Source organism: Pogonomyrmex barbatus, unplaced genomic scaffold (genome assembly GCF_055798465.1).
Source record: "Pogonomyrmex barbatus isolate J1 unplaced genomic scaffold, ASM5579846v1 scaffold17, whole genome shotgun sequence".
Taxonomy (NCBI): Eukaryota; Metazoa; Arthropoda; class Insecta; order Hymenoptera; family Formicidae; genus Pogonomyrmex; species Pogonomyrmex barbatus.
In genome coordinates, this window is record NW_028297113.1 from 2,544,145 (window position 1) to 2,566,869 (window position 22,725).

At 42.6% G+C, this 22,725-nt stretch overlaps 1 protein-coding gene across 1 annotated transcript in view; it reads right to left on the bottom strand.

Moving 5' to 3' along the window:
* Positions 1 to 22,725, bottom strand: part of LOC105429350 (uncharacterized) — a 225,331-nt gene that overhangs the window by 146,602 nt on the left and 56,004 nt on the right. The window contains exon 2 of the mRNA XM_089074417.1: positions 15,362 to 15,438. The gene's annotated coding sequence lies outside the window, so the exon portion shown is untranslated. The remainder of the gene's footprint in view (positions 1 to 15,361; positions 15,439 to 22,725) is intronic.

Sequence of the window (22,725 nt, forward strand, 5' to 3'; positions counted from 1 at the left end):
TTCCGCATCGAGATAAATATACGCATATGTGAATAAAATGCCGTGACGAATCAAACATTGAAAATGCAAATAAATAAAACGAGTACACGAACAAAGCTCATTTCAAACTTAAAAACGAACAGTTCTCATCAAATCTTTTAATATTCCTCAATGTTTACCGATATTTTTATAAATAAAAAAATGATTTATTGAATTCATTTAGTTAAATAAAAAAAAAAAAAAAAATAGGCGCTCAAGATCTTGCCCGACCATATATTTCGCGAGTCTCTATTGTTGTGTGACACGATCTAAATATATATGTATTTATTAAAAAAAAATAAGAGCTATAATCAAATAGAACTATAATTAAGAATTTGTCCTTAAACATTATAATTCATTATAATTCAAATTTTCTGCAAGATGGTAAAATCAATAAATTGCGAGTTATTTAAACAACATACGTTTTCCTTTTTCAATTGCCTTCAGCAAAGTTTCCGTTGCGTCGCGATATCCGTCTAGAGCAATGAAAACTTTTATGATGGAAATCGTATCATGCGGCCTAGATTTGTATCCAAAGGTAGGTAATCCGGCGTTATCGCATATGTTTGAAAGAGTCATTGAGAAACATACGATCGCTCCCCAGGAAGCAGTTGCGGTTAAAGGATGATCCTCGCAGGAGGTGATCTTTTAAACGCGAACGACGGCTGCTGGGGATTGTACGAGATATAACGACAAGATAATCAGATAACGCGACTAACCGTCGCAGTAAAATTATTTACAGCTCGAAGGAGAACCGCGATGAAAGTACAGCGTTACAGCTTCTTAATTTATCGGGCGATATCGATCGCGCGGTTGGCTTATTCAAGCAATTTTATCTTGTGTTTACGCGCGATTTATGTGTCAATACACAAAAATTTTTTTTCTCCCTTTTCCTTTACCTATATACGCACCGTTTCCCACCTAGATTTATATGACGTTCGAAAATGTGGATAAAACGTGGACAGTCAGATATAAATAACAGTTTGTATTACTCTCGTATTTAAAAAAATATCTATCTCTTTGCGGACCGAGCGTTATCTGTATTCTTCAAATCGATCGTATATAATCTTTACGATCAAATGATAGAACTAACACTTTTATTATAGAACTACGGAGCCACGTTCCATTAGAGATAAGTAGAGCAGAATTAATTAAACTAAACCGCCATATTGAACACTCAATTAAGAGCGTCATTTAGCTAAAACGTGTATTTATTATTTTCGATTATATCACATACGCCACAGAGGCGACATTACCGGGCCATTTATCGATATGGACTATCGGTCCCCAGGAGCCGGCAGCGGCTGAAAGATGACCCTCGCGGGAGACGATCCTTTAAACGCGAAAGATGGCGGTACGGCGCGAGAGAAAGAAAGAGCGGGGCGAGAGAGAAGTATGCCGACAAAAAGATCAGGCCTGAAGGCGAACGTTTGGCAAACGAGGGCGGCGGAATCGCGCTTGGTTCCGCGATTCTTAGACGGCGAAATTGATGGGAAGGACAGAAGTTTAGTGGGCGCCTATATATCTCTCGCAAAGGAGGACACCGGCAACCGGCAAGAGGAAGGGAGAGAGATGGAGGCAGAGAGAAAATAAGAGGAAGAAGAAGAAGAAGAAGAAGAGGAGGAGGAAGGCGAAAAAGGGAAAAGGGGGATGGTACCCGAAGTCTCGAGGCTTGTAACTTTGGTAACCGAGCACCGGCTTGCGGAAAAAAGGAGAAGGATCGTGGTCCGATGCTCGGTCATCGAGAAAATCTCTCTGTCCCTCCACTCTTCCGCTCGTAGTAATCGCGAGCCGGTCTACGTGCCTGCGCGCGAACCTGTGTGTGTATGTGTGTGTGTGTGTGTGTGTGTGTATGTACAAAAAGAGCATCCTCGAGAGCGTTCGGCTACGTTGTTCTACAAACGGAAGGAGGTAGAAGAAATCGCCGAGGGAACGGTCGCACCAGCGGTGTGTCCCACCGGAGATCATTCGCGGGAGCATCGATTCCTTAATGAAACGATCCGAAGGCAGCCAGCCGGACCGTCGCGTTCAATTTAAAGAAGTCCGAAGAAATTTAATAATACCTATCGGTGCTGCGATATAGATTTAATTACATTACTGGTAAAACGGATAAGTAGAAAGTGATATATTTATATAATTTGCGCGTTTACTGCTAATTCATCGTCGTGAAATTAATCCTCTTAGAGGATAGATAACGCTTACAGCTGGAATTTCTAAAACGACGAGATGCACGTGACGCGTGTAAATCATTCAAAGTGGGTCATTTAAGGAATATAATCTTTCTCCGTCTCGTAAATTTCCGAGAAGTAACGGAATGGTAATTAACCGTTCGGAAATTAATTGTTAAATTAATTGTTAACTCGCTCCTTGTAACGTGAAAAGCCGATTCTTTTGCAGCTGTGAAACTTTCACGTGATGTGAAGCACGTCTTGAACACGACTAGTGACGGTGGGGCTTTTACCTACTTGGAAATAACGTAACATTTACGTCCCTTCATGGCGCTTTTTCCCTCCTATGGACATCCTACGGATGTCGTCAAGATAAACCGGACGCTGGAGACCTTCGACGAGTGTTTCTCCACTTCGGAGGCTACGTGTCGGGATATATACCGGCTTTGGTCAGTCGGTAAGTACTAGGAACACGAACGAGCCGCGAGGACGACGGATTTACGAGCGCGGAGAGCAAGAAAAGGTCCGATGCAGCGCACACTTATGCGTTCTATATATACACACATGAACACACGTGTTTAAGCAGCCATATACTATGAGCCGTAAATTTAATGCGCGTAAAGAAGAGAGTCGCCAGCGTTCTCGAAGGATAGAAGTTATTAATCCCTACCCCCCCCCCCCCTCCACTCCCCAAACGTCGCACAGGAATTATTATTTCCCGTAATGCCTTCACTTATCAGAAGATAAATCAAAATTTTCCAATTGCACAACACAAATACGCTAAAAATTTTCGTCAATTCATAGAGATCAATTTTTTTTCGCAGAGACCGATAAAATCTGGCAAATCGTTCATCACGAACGAAAGCAAATTAACGTCACGCTGCCACCGTTTACTTCCGCCTCGAGAAAATCCGGAGAGAAAATCCGGTTTGCCTCGGCAAACTCGCGCCGCCGAAGTATTACGGCCCTTTGTTTTCGCAATTGCGCGCGTGCGGATCCCCCCCGCGGATCGGCCGACGAATTTACACCAGACGTGCATTATCATCCCCGAACAAGACGAACGCGTCTCGCGCGGTGACGGCGCGATATCGACGACAAGTCCTAATGTCACTCGTGCATCAATTAAGTTATCGCCCTCTCGGGAAGGTAAGTAATATTGGCGTGACCGAGGCTGGCTGGGATGGTTCATCGTCGTCGCCGACATCACCCCCCTCGTTCCCCCCTCGACACATCGACGCCACTATCGCTATTAAGACGCGGATACTCCAATACCTCAACATCCACCACTTCTACTAATGCGCCCGGCCGCCGTCACCTCACCTCCATCGGACATCTAGCAAATTTCTCTCTCTCCCTCTTCCTCCTCTCCCCCTCTCCTTCTCTCTCCCTCCTCTCCGAGTTTTCTTTTTCGCCCTCTAGATCGATCTTTATCTACCGTCGTTCTACAAGTCGACATGTGTTGACATACTTTAACACCCCTTCAGACGGATTCACGCCCACGCTCGAGCGGTTCGTCGAATTTTTTGCTTTTAGCATATCTCACGCGATTTGTCAAATACCCGCGCATCGAGCGGATATTCTCAAAACGAAAGGAACATCGACGCCTCAAAGTGGTACCAGCGCGGAGAGTGCCATCGCTTTTTTTTTTTTTAAAACCGCGTTCGGCGCGGCGCGTACAAATGCGGCGAGGTGTACTGCAACATTCTCGATGAATTTACAGTGAACAAATGTAAATACGCGAATGCCTTTTACGAGAATTAACAATATTTTATTGCGCCGCGGTGTTTCAAACAAAAATTAACCGGTTTAGTGTAAACTGACGATACATGTGCAACGCTCGTGCGCCGAGGCACCGATAAACAAATCGATATTAACGGCCATTAAATGAAGACACGTCCTACGCGAAGTGAAAATTTCACAGTCACGTTATGAATGTAACCAACCGTGGCGCCGCGTTTTATCCAACAATGCTAATCTTGCATCCTCCTCGCCAATTCCCCTTTTCCCGGCGCAGACACGAAAATCCTTTAAAATCACGCCAAATGCTATGTACATCGATAATGCTCGCAAATGGGTGCGCAGCTGAGTGAAACATTAGCGTTGCGATTAATATTTCGTTACGTGCAAGCACGACGGTTGCAAATGCCATTAATTTGCGTAGGGGATTAGTGGACCGCAAATTTTGAAGCTACTAGTATTCGATTAAGTATTTAAACTAGTCCGAAAAATGGACACATGAATTCAAAATTCTCTTTTTATTTCTCTCTCTTTCTCTCTTTCTCTCTCTCTCTCTCTCTCTCTCTCTCTCTCTCTCTCTTTCCTCTTATCCGAGAAAAGAATATTTTCGTTTCAGAATTCTAACGCGAGAGAGAATCGCGAAAGTGGACGCACACCTATATCGCGAGCCAGATTGCCCTCCACGTTTTGTAAATTTTCTTGAATATGTAACCAAGATAAATTCCCCACGGAGTTCGTTCGCTCGGACTCGGGCTGATTAAGCGCTTCTCCCACGCAACGAAGAGGTCGACTTTTGCGGCGATTTAATTCTCACCGCGAGAGCGTCGGCGATGCGGAATGAAGCGGAAACTCCGGCACAAATTCGCCGCTTCACCGTGCTAATAATTTCGCATAATTTCGCCACCATTCGCGATGTGATGGTCCACCCTACGGATACTGATAGTATTTTCGTCTCGTGTACGCCGGACACGGCGGCATTATGCGGGCGTCAACGCGTATTCGTTACGCCTCGTCGCGACGGACAGGCGTCTCCGACGCCGCGCGTCGCGACGCAACGCGGCACCAGCGTCGGACTGCGATAAGTGCCGGTTCGCTCTGCGCTCTTACTTTACACAAGTCGGCTCCCGTTCGTTCGCGTTGGTGGTTTTCGCGAACTACACGCGGGAGAACATTGTGCCGCAAGCAATAAGAAACTGACGCCATGTCGCGGAAATTTATATAAAAGTTAAAATATTACTCCCATCGTATCAGAGGTGGCCTGTGCTAACGCTTTATTTTGGAAAATATGAACATCTTGATAGTGATACAGTAGTATAATGACGAGCTCGAATTAATTACTAGCGACTATACGTGCATGCATTATATGTACGATTATAGTCAGTCCGGAGTGAGAATAGGAACATCCCGCTATATAGATCACTTGTGACGCGTCCGGCATGATAATTGAACGGCATAACTCGACGCTATGGCACGTTAATTAATTCTATAGCGTTCTATATGAAAAATTAATAATATTTTACTTTAAAACTGCTGATCGTCATCAGAGATGGTCTATGCTAATGTTTAGATCCACTGATTTTTAAAAAGTTTCCTGCTGAAAATTCCCGGTGTGTCAAAACTTTTGAAGTCATACCTCGCAGGATTTCTTGACTAAAAGAGAATTCTTCATCCCTTCCGTACACGTAAAGAATAGTTTTTTTTTTTATTAAATCAGATAAAAATTTGCTCTGATACAGATCTGAAAATAATTTTCGGTCGGACCGTCAAAATAATTACGCTTAAACAGGATGCTCAAATTCTTTGCTAAAACATAAAAAATTTTTGTAGTATTACGTTTAAACGTTTATATACAATTATTTTGACGACAAAATTATTTTCAGATCCGTATCTGTAGACGCTTCAGTAAATTCGTTCTTTTATATTATTGAAATGAATGAGTGAAATTTATGAGAAACATTCCTCAAAAATTCTTCTCACAGATCATGATAAAAGACAAACAATCGCATTGTTTTTAGCCCGTCCGTATAGTTTTCGCTAGTGACGAAAGAACAGAACGTCAACCATGAACTCTAGTTCCAATTCGGACTTTAAATTGAATGCGAGGGAACGACGGGGGAGAGGGGGGGGGGTAGGAAAAGTGACGTGCAGTTGCACCGACAGCGGTTCGTGAGTCTGCAGCATGAAGTTAACGCGAGTATCGCGTTGTCGTTGGTTGGACGAGCAGTCGGAGGAGAGAGACAGAAAGGCAGTCGGGGAAAGGGGAAGAGAAGGAAAGAGGATTAGAGAGATACGGGACGAAAGGGGTTGAACCAAGGGATGGAAAGGGGGAAGGGTGAATGAACACAGTTTGTTCGGCGACGCACGTTGCGGCTGTCGTCTGTCGCAGCCATACCATCCCGTACACGAGCCAGAGGAGAAAGGCTCGGCGGGCACAGAGAGATAGATGGGCAGGGTGGTGGCGTGAGGCGGGCTATACCGGCGCCGGAACAATGTTTAATTGGCAATCGTGCCACAAATAATTATCCGTACGCGCGGATACGCACGACGCGGATACGCACGCTCGTTGCCATTGGCTTAAGTTGGCATGGCGCGAAGCAGATTGTCAGACCGGCGATACGCCGGACGGTGATAAAAATCGTTGCGTGTGGCGCAACGAACAACGATTGATGATGTGGCAGACGCGACAAAAAAAAAAAACTCGGAGGAAAAAAAAGATAGGAACAAGAAACGCTTTGCAATCCGCGCAACTGCGGACGCTTAATATCGCGCTAACCACCTCCATTAGAATTTTGTTTCGTGCGCGAGAGTTGATTATATAATTCTGTAAATTAAACAGAAAAACCGTCCCGGATAATTCGTCCCGGCGTGAAACGATGCAATTTGCGATAGACACGCGCTCTCTCTCTTTCGCTCTCTCTCTCTCTCTCTCTCTCTCTCTCCCCCTCCCCCCCCCCCACACACACACACTCACCTTCTCGCCAAATTCTTTCGGAACGAGATAAGGGATAAATATTATCCCTTCAACGAAAGCCGAAGTTCGGCCGCTGGAAAAATGGCCGCCGCGAATTATATATATTTAGGCGGTAAAAATAGCGGACCCTCCCGCGATGAGAGAGTGCCGCCGAGTAAATAAGACGGACGGCAAGATAAACGGCGGTACGATGATCCTACGATTTTTATTCCGGGAAGAGATAAAAAAGTTACGTTCTCTCTTCTCTCCAACCTCCTCATATTATTTACTTAACTCTGAGAATCCTATTATCAGTATCAAAGTGCGAGAATGAGATCGCGAGCGGAAGTGGAGTGGCTCGGGAGGAGGCGTTACAAATTTCCGGAATTGACGCAAACGATTGTTGAAGGAGAGTAATCCTTTCGATTACGCATCATACTGCCGGTTTAACCGAAGCGAAGGTGTATAATTTATCTCCTTGAAACGCGAGTGTTACTCGCGGCGAGCGCAAGGCGACTACCATAAATTTATCTGGCGGTCGGCGCCGTGTTGCGGCTCCGCTCTGGTGCCAGCGACTTGCCAACCTCGGGAATAAAAATTGTCCGATCTTTCTTACGTTATTATTCGAATTGTCCTGTCATCTTTAACGACCGCGGAGAACTCAATGAAACCGCGAAAAAAGATTAAATAAATAAATAAATAAAAAAAAAAAAAAAAAAAAAAAAAAAAAAAAAAAGAGAAATCCCCAAAAGAAACGGGTAAAATTATGAGAGTAACGTGGAAGTACCGGAAGCGGGAAATCGGAGCCGTTCCCGCTGATGCCCACGACGACAATGGATTATCGTTAAGACAATGTCATCGTAACGAATAGCAGAACCCTTTTACATCATCGTCGAGTAAGACATAGACGACGTCTAGCGGAGGGGAAGAAGAGTCCGCGTTCGCTCGCGATAGCGAGAAGAACGGTAGAGGAGAATGTCGAAGGGGCGGAGATTGGTGCTAGTGGAGCTAGCTGGTCGCGGTTGGCACGAAAACGAAGTAAAGAAACGAAGACACGAAGAGGAACGAGGCGGAGAAAAGAGGAAAGACGAAAGAAAGAAAGAAAGAGAGAGAGAGAGAGAGAGAGAGAGAGAGAGAGAGAGAGAGAGAGAAGAAAACCGAATAGGACGACACAAAAGCCGGGTGAGAACGAAAGGAAAAGGATGGAACTCGGCGGAACGGCGCTCGTGAAAAGAGATAATCTCTGTTCATCTTGTAATGCCCCGGTAATGCCATTATACCGTCGGGCTCGGCCAGTACTCGCCACATTACCGGCTTACATCTTTGTTTTCTTTCGGTCACCGGCGCCTGTGAGGGAAGGAACGGTACCGGCAACTGGACCCCGGTACGCCGTTACGACAGACGCTAGCTGACGTAATTGAATCGACCGTTCTTAAAGGGCGATAAATCTGCCGAAGAAACTGCGTCGTTCGCGCGTTGTGTCTCACGTCGCTATCCATCGACTCCGGCTGTTTCCCGTAACCTCTTTTCGTCGCAGTCCCACCTTGTGAAAACGTGACGGTTGATACACTAATCACTTACGTCCCGTAAAAAACAGAAAAGACAAGAAGTGATCCAATTAAAATTACACAGAAAGAATAATTAAGCATCTAATAATTTGGCCAGATACCTGAAAATAATTCTGTTGAGGCGTCGAAATTATTGTGTAAAGCGATTTTAAACATGATGATAATACTGTAAAATCTTTTTATATTCTAGCAATTAATTTGAATATTCTACATAATTATTTTGATAGCCCAACAAAATTATTTTTCAGATCTACGAGTATATCCAACAAAAGTATTTTTTCCATGTATGTATATGACTTTATATCCTTACTAATGATGATAAATTTTTCAAAAAAATGTATAAATTACAGCAGTAGCATTAATTTCTTATCTTATTAATTCGAATGTTAAGTCACTTCATCAGGGTTAACCTACGTTCAAAAATTTCACTAACTTGATCCACATAATGATCTCTTCACTATCAAATGGAATATCACAGAGAGAAGGAGAGAGATCTAGAACACCACTGTGTACGATTAAATATCAAAACTCCCTCAACTACCGCAAACACCGCGTTTCCGAGTTATCCGGGGATATAATTAGATCGAGCACAGGCTTACGTTTATTTTCGCATGCACGCATCGCCGGCTAAACTCACGCATACGCAACGCGATGCCACGCGGCGAAACTCAAGCGGATGATAGTGGCGTTAATTTTACGCCACTGGGGAGGCATCTCTACCAGGTCGAGACGGTAATTGGTGCTACGATGAAATTAACGATGGTCTAAACATTAAATACAGTTGAATACCGTGCGTCGTATATCGATATGCGTTGACGTCGTCGATACGTAACGTCGTAACGTAATCATGATTACGGACATGTAACTTAACCGTAATCTTATCGCTTGATAATTCGCCAGGATTTCGAGATTACTACGATGACGCACAACCGGCGTACCGCGATCGAGCGGCGTATAAGTATAGTAACTATATTATTACAATCGATTCCGTACAATCGCACGAAAAAGACGGGATTTACTGGGCTTTCACCGGAAAACCATTCATCCCGCGAAAATGGCCCTCCAAATTTGAATGCGAATCCGATGCTCGGTCACGGGGATCGCCAGCATTATCCCCCGATAATGGGGAATAGCTGTCGTCGTTCGGAAAAGTTTGCACCTAAAGTTTTTCTCGAGATATACCGGAGAGACCTTAAAACCGACTTATCGCGTTACCCACGAATAAATCTCTACGCAACACAATGAACAGAATCATTTCGGATTGGACTTATGGGAAAGAGTGTACCGACGATTATTATTCCCGATATTGATTCAACTCGCATTTTGCGCATGAGCGATTCGGTCTAAACACAATTAATTAAACAATAAATCGATGATTTATTTAGATGAGTCTCCTTGCATTCGATGCATTCGATATCGAGATGAGAGAATATATGCGGCATAGTGCATCGCGTATGCGCGCGTGTGAGAAATACAACGGTGCGGTATTTAGAGAAGCATCTAATTATGCGGCGCGATAACTGCGCGGCGAAGGTGTAGCCACGAATAATGGAGCGCTAATTACCATCCGCCATGTATGTGTAAGTGAATAAATCTGCGCCTGATATTATGCTAAACAAAGAAAAAAAAAATAACATCCCTGACAAAAAAATTCTTATATATTTTTCAGACGATATTTCAATTCTGATCCCAACGCCCTCGTAAGCAGCGAAAAATATGCGCGTGGTGAACTCGCGATGGTGGAATAAACTCCGTGATCTCTTGTGATATTTTCCACTTATTTGTTATGTCCGTTGCGAAACACGAAACTTTACGCTTACCAGCGTAATTTCTTCCAAATCAAAATGTGCCACGTCTGACAGGTAATGGCAAGAGCCATTAGGAACTAACACGTTGCGTTGCAACGGTTGATGTAGCTTATGACGCTGACGAGAACTGCAACCCGCACGGCCAAATTTGGCGCACTCAGGTTCACCATGCGGTTCGAAACTACCCACTCTCATTACCTCTCACCGCAGAATGGACTAATCTACAGTGTTACGCGAATTGTCAAATCTACGCCTAGCCTACCGCGCAAAATGACCAAAAACCACAGTGATCGATAAGAAGACGGCCATAAGGAGACGACCGTCTGTCCTTTTATCTCTTATAAAGGTAGTGATCGTGAGAAAATTTTAAAAATGGAACGAAATTGTTGGAAGCAAATGGAACATCTATAGATAATCGAAGCGCAGAATGAAGAGAGAGAGAGAGAGAGAGAGAGAGAGAGAGAGAGAGAGAGAGAATGAAAAGGAAGGAAGAGAAAAGTAGAACTGAAAGTATTTGCGACGTTGGCGGGGTTTTCTCTGATTTTGGAAAGTTGGATAACGGCAAACCGAGCGTAATGGCGCCGATAAAGACGCCATCGCCGACGACGACGACGACGACGACGACGACGACGACGACGACGACGAAGACGAAGTAAAGGCGCGCGCGAAGATTCGATTCTATCGGAGCTGTTATTTACTCTTCAGAAGCTTTGCCTCTATCTAACCGCCTACGCGTCCCTCGACAATCACCCCCTTTCCTCTCTCGCCCTCCCTCCCCGTGCCCTCCTCTTCGTGCTTTATCGGGTCTGCTATGATTATAATTATTTGTGCTGGTAAAAGGTACGTTGAGTTTTATGGGGCAATGAAGAAGTCGTACCCGTTTCCCGTTTCTTACTTGGCTACTTCGGGACCGAGCGCTTGTCTTATCCTATTCGTTCTGTTTCCACCGGCTGCCGACTGACCCGGAGGGGGGGGGGGGGAGGGGGAGGGGGGAGGGAGGCAATGGACAGGTACCAGAGCGCGTTTGCAAGCTCCTGCGGGACAAGTGTCCCGGGAATTACCCATTGTTTTTTCTCTGCTCCGGAAACACACGGGTGTGCCATCGGGAGCATTAATGCCCCTTGTAATAGAGGGAGGCACGTAATGCGAGCCGGGAACGCGGCAGCAGATGCTCGCGCGTAATCCTCCTATGTAGACTGGCGCACGTTTCGAGAGCATCGTCTCTACACCCAGAGGTGGCGAGCGAGATTCGACATAGTCACGGGCGCGCAGATGCGAGCTACGCGTAAGGAGCGTAAGGTGTGCATTTCTGTGTGTTTAAGATACATAGGGGTGTAAGCTCCGAAAAGCTCGGTGTTACGGTCCGCGGAGCGCGTGGACTTATATTCGAGCGATCGCTCTTTCCAATATGCGAAAATAAATATGAATATGCGCGTGCAGGGGTAACATTTCTCGCTAATACACGTCCAAAAGTAAAACGTTGATTATTTAGATTTTTTTTTCCACTATAGGATAGATGTATCGTTCATCGATAGGAAAGAAGGAGAAGGAAGGGGGATATTCCCATTGCTTCTTTAAAATGCAAACCGGCTGACGTAACTAACCACTCTTGGGCTCTCGCATCCAGGAAGCCGAGACGAGGGGAAGAAATAGGGGATGTAAAAATAAGACAAAATATAAGAATGAAAAGCGAGAAGTAAAGAGGGATTGCAGGAAAAATCAGGTTTGACCGGATCAGTGTTTATGCACACCATTCAAAGTATACAATAAAACGTCCTACTATCGCAAAGTGGATATTTTATCAAAATCTCCTCTCCATCGCGATAATGAAAAAAAAGGTGACATAAAAATATAAAGAAAGAATCCAACGTTTAATTATTTAGCGAGCTATCACATCTAAAAATTTAAATACGCAACGTTGCGACGTTTCCCGTTTATCGGGAGAAAACAGTCCAGAAACAGCGCAAGCGTTGAGATCGAGTAATCTTAATGAATTTCAATCTATCAATGGATACTACTTCCGTAAGAGCTTTGCAGTAAAGAAGTCACGTTCGCTGATCATTTTATGTGGTATACCTAGTATGTTTTTATTTGAACTGGGTCACCGTGAGACTCCGCTGCTCTCCAGGAAGCACTCGTAGAACTTCGGAGGCACTTAAACATCTCCGGTGATGCCGGAGAGTTTATTGCGTCTTTGACACCAAAGTGCAGTCGAAACCCATCGTCGTCGTCATTGTCGTCGTTGTTGTCATCGTCGTCGTCGTCGTCGTCGTTGTCATCGTGGAACGACGATACACGGCAGCTGCTGCCGTAATGTCGCCTCGGTGCACCTTTTCGCGATGGAGGAGGAAACTCGATGGGTCGAGGAGCTTGTCGTTAATCGCCACGCTCCTCGCGAGTTCTCTCGTGACCGGTAATTCGAAAAATGCGAGAGCTGCTCGTCGCGAGCAGCCGTTCGTTCTGTAATATCGCTCGTACCAGTTCGCAGAGTCGAGTTATTGATCGTTATTACGTCGCATCGAGAGAGAGAGAGAGAGAGAGAGAGAGAGAGAGAGAGATTCGAAGTAAATAATAATTACACGAGGAATTCGTGACTCGTTTTCGGAATTAACATAACGTTGTAATTTATTGCAGTTTCCCAAACTATATTTAACTCCGCGAGAACAAATTAATGTTGATAACGCGCGTAATGTAAGCGTAAGACCCGCGCTGTCTGTTATTCGACAATCACGCTTGTGCAAGCGCAAGTTCTTATATTTTGACTTTGCGTGCGCAAAATTTTCGTTATTATACTTAGACTAAGTAAAAGAACTTTCGTGAAATTTCGAGCAAAACGCTCGAAAGTTAGAGTGCCGCGACAAAGTGATTATTAAGACCGTCTCGAAAACGCAAACATCTTACGTTCCAACTGCAAGCGCAATATTTCGCATACACACACACACACACACACACACACACACACACACACACACTCTCTCTCTCTCTCTCTCTCTCTCTCTCTCTCTCTCTCTCTCTCCCTCCCTCCCTCCCGCACTCTCTCTCTCTTTCTCCCTTCTCTCTCTCTCCTTCTTCTGGATGCGACGAATGTGTTGTAAACTGGGTCGTCAAGACGATTATCTCCTCGGATGTAACTACCGGTAAGGGATAGATACGGGCATTATTATTACGCTCGAGAGATTCCGCGGAGTCGTAGCCAAATCGAGTAGGATACTTTCGATTGCTTACGGCCATCTATTCCCCGGAGTTATTTCTACGAGACTTCCTACATTGTTGACTCGCGCTACTCGCAGTACACACGCGCGCGATAAATCCGTACCCGGTATAAGTTGTCGTTGCGCGAGAGCTGCGCTCCACAATTTCCATGACGTGCTTTTACGTGTGTTATACATCGAACATTTTGCGGAATAAAGTTATGGAGCGACAACATGAAAGCAATAATAGCAATGAAAGGATAGGAAACACCGGATGGATTTTCACAATATATTGACGCGTCTACGATCTGTCTTTTTTTTCCATTTTTCGATCACGTCTCGATCCTCGCATCTTTCTATGTTGTATTTTCAAAAATTTTAAACAGAATTTTCTAACAAGTTATCATGTATATTAAGTAATCAAAAAAATTCATGAATAATGTTGAGAACATCGTAAAATTCGTATTTACCGGAAAATTTTTCGCAATAGTTGTGCAGAAAAAAATGAAGCCACGTTGAATGAAGGAGCTTACCGCTGATTGTCACAAAATTTATAACAATGAGAAACGAAGAACGCTTAGAAAATTCTTGGAAACATTGTCAAATCGGCACACGTGACCGCGAGCAAATCGCGTCGACAAAGAAGGTGGAAATAAACGTTATAAAGGAAAAGGGAGATGAGGGGGAAAAATGCGCGCGCGCGAGAGGTGAGAAATCGAGCGAGAGGGGAAAAAAATATCCTATGAATTCGTGAGTGACTTCGGATATCACGTTCGGTCCCGCCTGGCGGAGATTTTCTATGACTTTGTAGTCCGCGATATATCCGGAGTCCGTTTGCAAGTTTAAACCGCACCTTGCGTCGTACGTGTCGCAAATATATTTCCACGCATAACGTGCAAAGATTTCCCGTTTCGCTATCGCCGCCGCAATTTTATAGAATGGCATCGCTGATATCTTAACTGCCAGATTCCATAATTATCCGACTTACCGATCATGTTATTTAATTTGCAAGAATCTCACATGAGTTACTTCTTATTTCCAAAAAAAAAAAAAAATCATTTCTTCTGTAAACATCTACAAACACATCGTACTCTTAAATGTTTCACAAGTTTTATTATCACTTATTATCAAATTAAAAAGAATTGAAAGAAGAATTAAAAAGAAATTATTTTTTTCAGAAGTAAGAGAGAACTCATGTGAGATAAAATTTAATTTGATAATAATTAATGATTGATAATAATTAATTTGATAATTAATTATTATCAGATTAAATTTTATTTCACATGAGTTCTCTCTTATTTCTGAAAAAATAATTTCTTTTATAAACACACGTAAATATCGTAAATTCTTAGATTTCATAAATTTTATTATTTCTGTAATTTAAATTTGACAGATTATACGGTTTATCTTAACTGGATCTCATAATTATCCAACTTATCATATATGTTATTTAATTCACAAGAATCTCACATGAGTTATCTCATGTTCAAACAAAAAAATTATTTCTTTCGCAAACACATCGTAAATTCTTAAATGTTTCACAAGTTTTATCATTTCCGCAATTTAAATTTGTCAGCTTGACAGTTTATGCGTTTTATTAGGTTTATAACCCTATAAGTATTATCTTTGTAGCCGAACCTAAATCACAAAATTCGACGGCAATTGGTACCATTACACGTTCCCAGTAAACGTAATTCAAAATGTGCGAGCGTAATTAGTGGGCCACGATGAAAACGCATAGATCGTGCCGATTAAATATCTACGTTTGAATTTATGTTCGATTTTCATGCATAGCTATCGGAAAATGTAATTACGCTTATGACATTTAATGCGGAGTTATGTAATTACACATTGAGCTTTGTACGTGCCGTAAATCGTACGGTTCGTAGTTCGATCAAACTCGCGTGCGATCATTACTTACGTCCAACGGATTATTTGATCATCCAGAACATATTTATCTCGACTTTGTGGTCCGGTGACGCTGCCTCTCATCGACTTCTGAAAAAAAAAGAAAACAGAAAGAGAAAGATAGAAAAGTTTTGTCAGAAGGATCAAGGGTATCATGTCAAATTTCATTTCGCGGTAAAGTTAACGTAAACGCGTATTGTGCTCTAAAAGGATTAAATATTCACGCATTCAAAATGATATCAAACACACTCGTATCGTACGCCTGGCGAAACCGCAAATTGGATGCGTAACCACGAACGAGTAATCATTATACCTACATCGTTTCAAAGTCCAAACATCCCGATCATCATTATTCGGTTAATACATCGGAGAAATTTCAATCGTCAATCTCCCGTGAATCATCCTCCCGTTATCCCGATAATTTCACACGCGTGTACGCCGGAAGCGTGGCGCGGAGCGTGGCGGCGGCGGAGATAAAAGTCTCTCGACTTTTTTAACTTCAGACTTTGGCGAAGTCGAGGCGGAAACGCGATTCGGGACAGGAACGAGCTGGATGGTTATTCACGAATCCGTCGAATATCGACAATCTCGTTCTCGCAAACTTTACAGGAATACTCTCGTTTCTCGCGCGGCGTCGCAACGGCGTGTACTCTGCTGAAATTAAAATCGATACTCGCAGAAGGAGGGGGAAGGAAGAGCGAAAAAGAGAGAAAAATAGAAATAACGTCTGGATTTTACTCCTCCCGCTCCCGCTCGCGTTTATAAAGCCGTGCAAAATCGTCGAAGAAGGGAACGGTTTGGATAAATAATCATTCTGCAGAGTGCGAATCTTGCATGGGGTGGGAAAGGAAGGGAGAAGAGGGGCAGGGGAGGGGGAAAATGCCCGATAAGGTGGGCGAATAACGAAGTGGAAGAAGCGAGTCGTAAAGCAGCGGGAATAAATAGTCGAGCGTCAAGTCGGCGACCAAAGTTTGCGAACGCGCAAATCCTGAGGGAAGTCTTGAACGAGAATTCCACGTGATCGTCCTCTTCCTTCTCTTCCGATTCCGTGCATTCTTCATGTAATTATTTTATCACTACAAAACAGCATCGCTATACTTTCGAAAGTTTGCAGCTTCATCGGTATATATATATATATATATATATATCGATCATTTATCTGTCTATAAGACGAATAAACAAAGAAATAATCCAATGACGTATTGCATAGTCAATAAATATTATTCCAAAAACATTACAAAGAAGATTAAGAAAGCATCAATACGCCGTAAAAAAGAAAGTACGTCGTAAAAAGAAAAGTCTAGGGATTTAATGTATAAACCATGTATATGGTTGTGTAATCTCGTGTTATATAACAACTTCGGGGATATTATTTCCTCCGAAAGAGGATAATCATGTTCGTGTAAATGTTCGGCGAAGTTCGTTCATTGATGTTTCCTTATTTAAGTGTCCTAAGGAAGTTGAGTGAAATTTTGAATGGAGGAAGGAAGAAGCGAAGTGGCGGTGCGCGAGAATAGTGATGGAATGCCCGGTCAAAATTTACGAGCTATACTTTCTCACCGGAAATTCTCGGGATATTCGTGAATACCATCGCGTCTCCGAAATCGCAAATCACGTTTCGTACACTCAATATTGTTCTCCTCCTCCTTTTACTGTCACGGCTGCGTTCACATTTTAAGAATATAAACCGTAGTTAATCCAATTTCACTTCGGCTCCTCTGAGCGACGCTCGTGTAAAATGGCGAAAAGTTTAAATATAAAATATATATAATAAGAAATTTTAATCTAATAGAAACAATTAAGTATAAATTTTCAAAAAGTCGACGTACGGCAATCGTATTTTCCCCATCTTTATTCAAGATAAAAATTATTCTTAATAATTATATCTTTATTCTAGAGAGAAGTTTTGAGATTTTACAAGACGATATTTTCATAGATTCCGTAATTTTTACGCGCTGATGGGAAGCATTATTTAAAAATAAACTAATTTCTTCCTGTGATGACGTATTCTTTTTTTTTTAATGAGAAAATCTTTTGCGCAATGTATCCGCAGACGCGATATTCATATAAAGAACATTTAATTTGGTCGTCATGGAATTTATGAGGAAGACAAACCGCGAATCGGCAAAAAAATTGAGAGATCGGCAATTGAAATGAATAGTGGAATATATCCGACGTGACGATTCTAGTTTACGGCTAATAGAAAAACCCTGAAGATTTCGAACATCGATATTCTCTCACGTGTTCGCTCTTTCCGTTTGCTCTCTCGAAAATCATTTCTGGCATTTTTCGCGGATAATCTCAAAGAGTTAATTTATAAAAATTTATAAAAAAGAATTTCACCGCGTTAATAATTTTTTCTTTCATACACAAAGATTTTAATGTAATAAACTCATTAAAAAGATAAAGCTGTTTTTAGACTTTGCTTTTTTGCAAAATTCATGCCATTAAAATTCTCAAGAGAATCATACATATCCAAAGTTATTTCGCCAAATAAAAAAGTACTGTTTTCCTTCGCAGGATTCCGGTGTTCCATGGAGCATGGTTCCAGAAATACTGCAGTAGAAGGACGTTGAAAACGATGTGCCGAGTGCCGCCAGCTGAATTCCGGTCACAGGCGGTCGAGTACGAGTCGCAAGAACTTTCGTTTCCCGGAGATTCCATAATTTCGTACTTATCGCCGCGGGCAAGAACGACGCGATCGAATCGATAATAATTAAGGAACAATGCTCGCCGACGTGTGCCGGTTATGTAAACGTAAAAAAAAAAAAGAAATGTTTGCATTAGATTCGACGAACGGGAAAAATAACACGGGAAAAATAACGCGAAAACGCGGCACGCTGACTGTTCGTGTTTGCGTTCGATTTTTTACGAGCTCATGTAAGCTATGGAATAATAATCGCGTGCGGAAAAAAATCCAAAATCGATTTATTCGTATCTGATATCGGCGGGAATAAATGTTGTCCCCTCCCCTCCCCTCCTCCCCTTCTCCCCCGTTCAAACGAAATATGATTCACAAAAAACTCTTTGCGACTGGATGGTTTACGGGCGGAACACAGATTTTCTCCATAATTTATCGTCTCATCTCCCCTCTGAGGACTTTATTTATGAAGTAATTTATGTGTGAAGTAATAAGATGGCAATAAGTCGCAATTATGTCGGCGCGACTAAAAAGCAAATATCATGTCATCGTAAAGTTCTCGATGGACACATCCATTCAATCGCAAAGCAATCTTGATTTACGATACTATCGAAATTCAGAATTAATGATGCAACGCAACATAATGTCCGGAAGAACTCGCGCTTTATGCTCGAGGAACGTTTATGACGAGAGATGAATCAACTCGAACAGCGCGCCGTTAATTGCGTTATTGAATTGTATTACGTTGCTTCTTTCAGTCAAGCTGTGTTCTTAATTAGCAAGCATCCACATTCGTCGAAGATGAAGGCGGGACGGAGGTAAGGCGGAGAAGAGGGAGGGGGAGGGGGGTGGAAGACTTCGTTAATGAAACGCCTACGGCAACGTCAAGCGCGAAGACGCTGAAAACGGTCGGAGGTTACCCGATACGTCGTTGTAAGCCAGGAGTTTAACAATCTGACAAAATGGATAGCATATTGAATTCGTCACACAGGAGTGTATATATTTCGCACGCGCAAAAAACAGCAGGTTCCCGTCGAGTGCACTATGGAAAAACGATCGCGTAGCACAAAAAACAAGTACTTCTCTTCATCCGAGAGAGAGAGAGAGAGAGAGAGAGAGAGAGAGAGAGAAAGCGAGAGATCAAACATTTCGATTAACAAAGTGCTTGAAACATCAGATGCACAAGCAGTTATCCGCGTTTGATGGATTCAGCTAAAAATTCGACCAGCACTTGGGGCGATTTGCACGTCCCAATAAAAACGTATCGCGTTCATTTTAATTGTAAGCTCCTCTTTATCTTCCACGTGCGATTGAATTTAAATGATGTACGAGAACACGTAATATTTAATTACAGAGATAGAGAGAGAGAGAGAGAGAGAGAGAGAGAGAGAGAGAAGGGTGGAGGAAGGAAAGGGAGAGATGTGCGAACAAGAAGAGAGGTGTACTTTAAACCTTTGAGCACCAAACCTCCGACCATCATTTTCCATGAAAAAAGTGTCAGATCGTTTTATTAAAAAATTCAGCGAACACTTTAAATATAAATTATATGTTAAATAAATTAAATTATATGTTAATACTTATAGATATACATATTGAAGAGATTGATAAATATGCTTAAAGTATAAATGCGCATATCAATACGATTTATCGATAAAATATTGTGCTAAGAGGCGTCAGCGCAAATCTGGCTCTTTTAAAGATAATAGCGCTAGATTATATGAAAAACGAGTTTTCTTCACATACGTAAATGAAGAAAAAAGATATTATATCACCTTTATCTTGAATTTTCTTCGTTGGAATATTCGATCATAGGGCCATAATGAAGTAGCTCTTACTGTAGAGTTAGCGAAATTAAGAAGAGAAACTTGAAATTATATTTTAGTTACGTTATAGTTTCTCTGTTGTAATTTCTACGAAATAATTTGTATATAAATGTACGCGTACAAGTGTGGCAGAGCCAGTCACGAAAGTAATTAATTTTTCCGTTTTGAGGGACACGCTCTCGCGGAGGAATGTTCCCCCATTCGCAGCTTTTATTTTTCTTCCCGTTTCATCTCGACTCCTACGCGTCGTTTTCTATTTTACGCGGGAGTGACAGCGCAAAAGAAATAAAATACCGAATGTAACCTAAGTATTATATACCGAGGAAAGAGGAGAGAAATTTGCTGGATGATGGTAACGCGAGCTTCGTCTTGAAAATAGAGACTCGAGGCGGTCCGGGAGTTATAATTGCCAACGCGACACTTCCTGCTGCGGAAAAAGATAAAGGGAGGAAGGAAAGAAAGGAAAAAAAAAAAAAAAGAGGAAAAAGAACGATGAATGAAACGTATCATAAAGGTCTATCGACACGCGTCGTACGTATCGACGGAGAACGTAAGGATGACGGTTACACGGCGGATAATAAAAAAACCGCGATAGAACCGTGGCGGGAAGCCTGGTTTATTCGATACAGGATACGGGACGAGCCAATCGGTCCTTCTCAATCCCGATCGACCGTTCTCCGTTCTCTCCTCTCGAACGCGCGCGCGAGACAAGGGACGAAAATAGGGACCACCCTGCGGCTCTCGTTTGCGCGACCGCCCCGGTAACTGTAATTGCCCTCTTCCGGGCCGGTCCGACGTTCGACCGTGGCTTTTACGACGACCGATATGACTGGTTTTACGAGTTCCGTACCGCGGCTAAGAGGGCGAAATCAGTCGCGGAAGCCGTTAAGCCGCGAACGAGTTAAACGCCGAGCTAAACACGCCGGCCGCGTGCTACGTCAAGAGGAGAAGCGCGATAATTGATACCTGCCACAGATAAAATTTTCTATATCGCGCCGGCATTTACGACGCGCGCCACGTCTCTTACGTGTCCGCCGATGACGTGACGGTTCAACTGAACGGAAACCTCGCTGGTTAGACTTGCTACAATCTGCATACAAATCGGTAAATGCATTCCAATCTCCATCTTCGGATCTTTGTCATAAAATTTCGAACGAATTAAGGAAAGTTACGCTGCGTCTTTCATTCTATTTTTTTTTTTTTTTTTTGTTACAAGAGTATACCAGCGGTACGTGTGTATTCGTATTTTTAATTTCCGTCGGACCGTTTTGCGAAAAGATAGACGATCGTCGATTTTTTTTACGACATCATAATTCTTCCATTACATCTTTTTGGTATGCGAGATAACGCCGGCATCGCCCATCCCTGCAGACATATTCGGTTCACGATCTGCCATGTTACATATTGTGTCCGTCCAATTGCCCGTGCTCTCGTAGCAAACGATATTAAAAAAAGAGAGAGAAAGAGAGAGAAAAGAATAAAGTGGGAGAGGGAGAGAGAGGGAGAGAGAGAGAGAGAGAGAGAGAAACAAAACGCGATCGACATTTTACCGACACCTGTCAGACAGAAAATAACTCTTGTCATTGTTTTGGTAGTCAGCAATAATGTCGATTCTAAAATTGTTATGTCATAGATACGGTATCGACTGTGTAACTCGGCCGTCGTATTTCGTACTCGTACATGATGAACGAATTGTACGTCATACCTGTTCCTAGTCGTACGAGAGAGGAGAAGTCATATTGTCGAAGATTAAATCCGGCAGACATTGCGCAAACGACACCGCATCCCGAGACCGCTGATAAACCGTCGAACAAACGCTTTTATTCCGTACGCTTTAAAAATACATATGGAAAGAATTTCACCGTAGGAAATTCCAAAAATTTGGCCGAATACAGACTTGAAGAATAATATAATTTTATTGGGGCGACAAAACTATAATATTATGTAGGATGATTAAACATGATTATAATATTGTAAAATCTTTTCATATTTCAATACAACAAATTTGAATACCTTCAAGTATTTATTTTGATGGGCCAACAAAATTATTTTTCAGATTTATACTCAACAAAATTGTTCTTTTCAATAATAATCATTAGCCAATAACAGTTACGTTATTAAATTAAATAATCTTAATATATTTTCTACGCGCTTATTCAACGTATCGCAGCTCGTCGTTGATGTTCTTTCTTGACGGTTTACTCGGCGGAAATCCTCGGCGGAGATTAGACAAAAACCTATTATCCGAGATTTTACGCTTTAATAATCAGAAGGCAAACATCCAGGCGAATTCAGAACAATCGCGGGAACTGTCGCAAGAAATATATTGCACCATGGAGATTGCACAGCATTACTGATAGCGCACCTCGAATAAGTGCATATGCACGACACAGTGCACCTGGGGCACATTTTGCACCTTAGATTATATTCAAAAAGTAAATGCAAACCTCTACATATAGAACTATATTTCACGAAACACACACGTGTGAAAAGGGGAGGCGGGGGTGGGGGGGAGGAGAGGGGAGGGGGAGAAATAGGTCGCCGCTCTTATCTCGGAACACATTATAGGTATAACCTTTTCAGACATGACAAATGACAGTAATGGACGGCTCGCGGGACGGTAAGTGAGGAAAAACTTACGAGGATCAATGACGCGTCGGATTTTTCACGTGGAGATACGAGCTCTCTGCAGATACTCTCCGTGGAGACGTCCGTCGACGGCGACTCTATCAAGTTAATTGGAATTAATTAATTGGAACAAGATCTTAAGTTCCGACGGAAATCGAAGGGAGCTGGCCCGCCGTCCGACTGATGTTTACAAGCGTAAACATCAATTACGTTCGACGGCAATTACGTCTTGAGAACCAATTAAAGTGTCAATTAAGACGAGACACGAAGTACTTAACGATATTG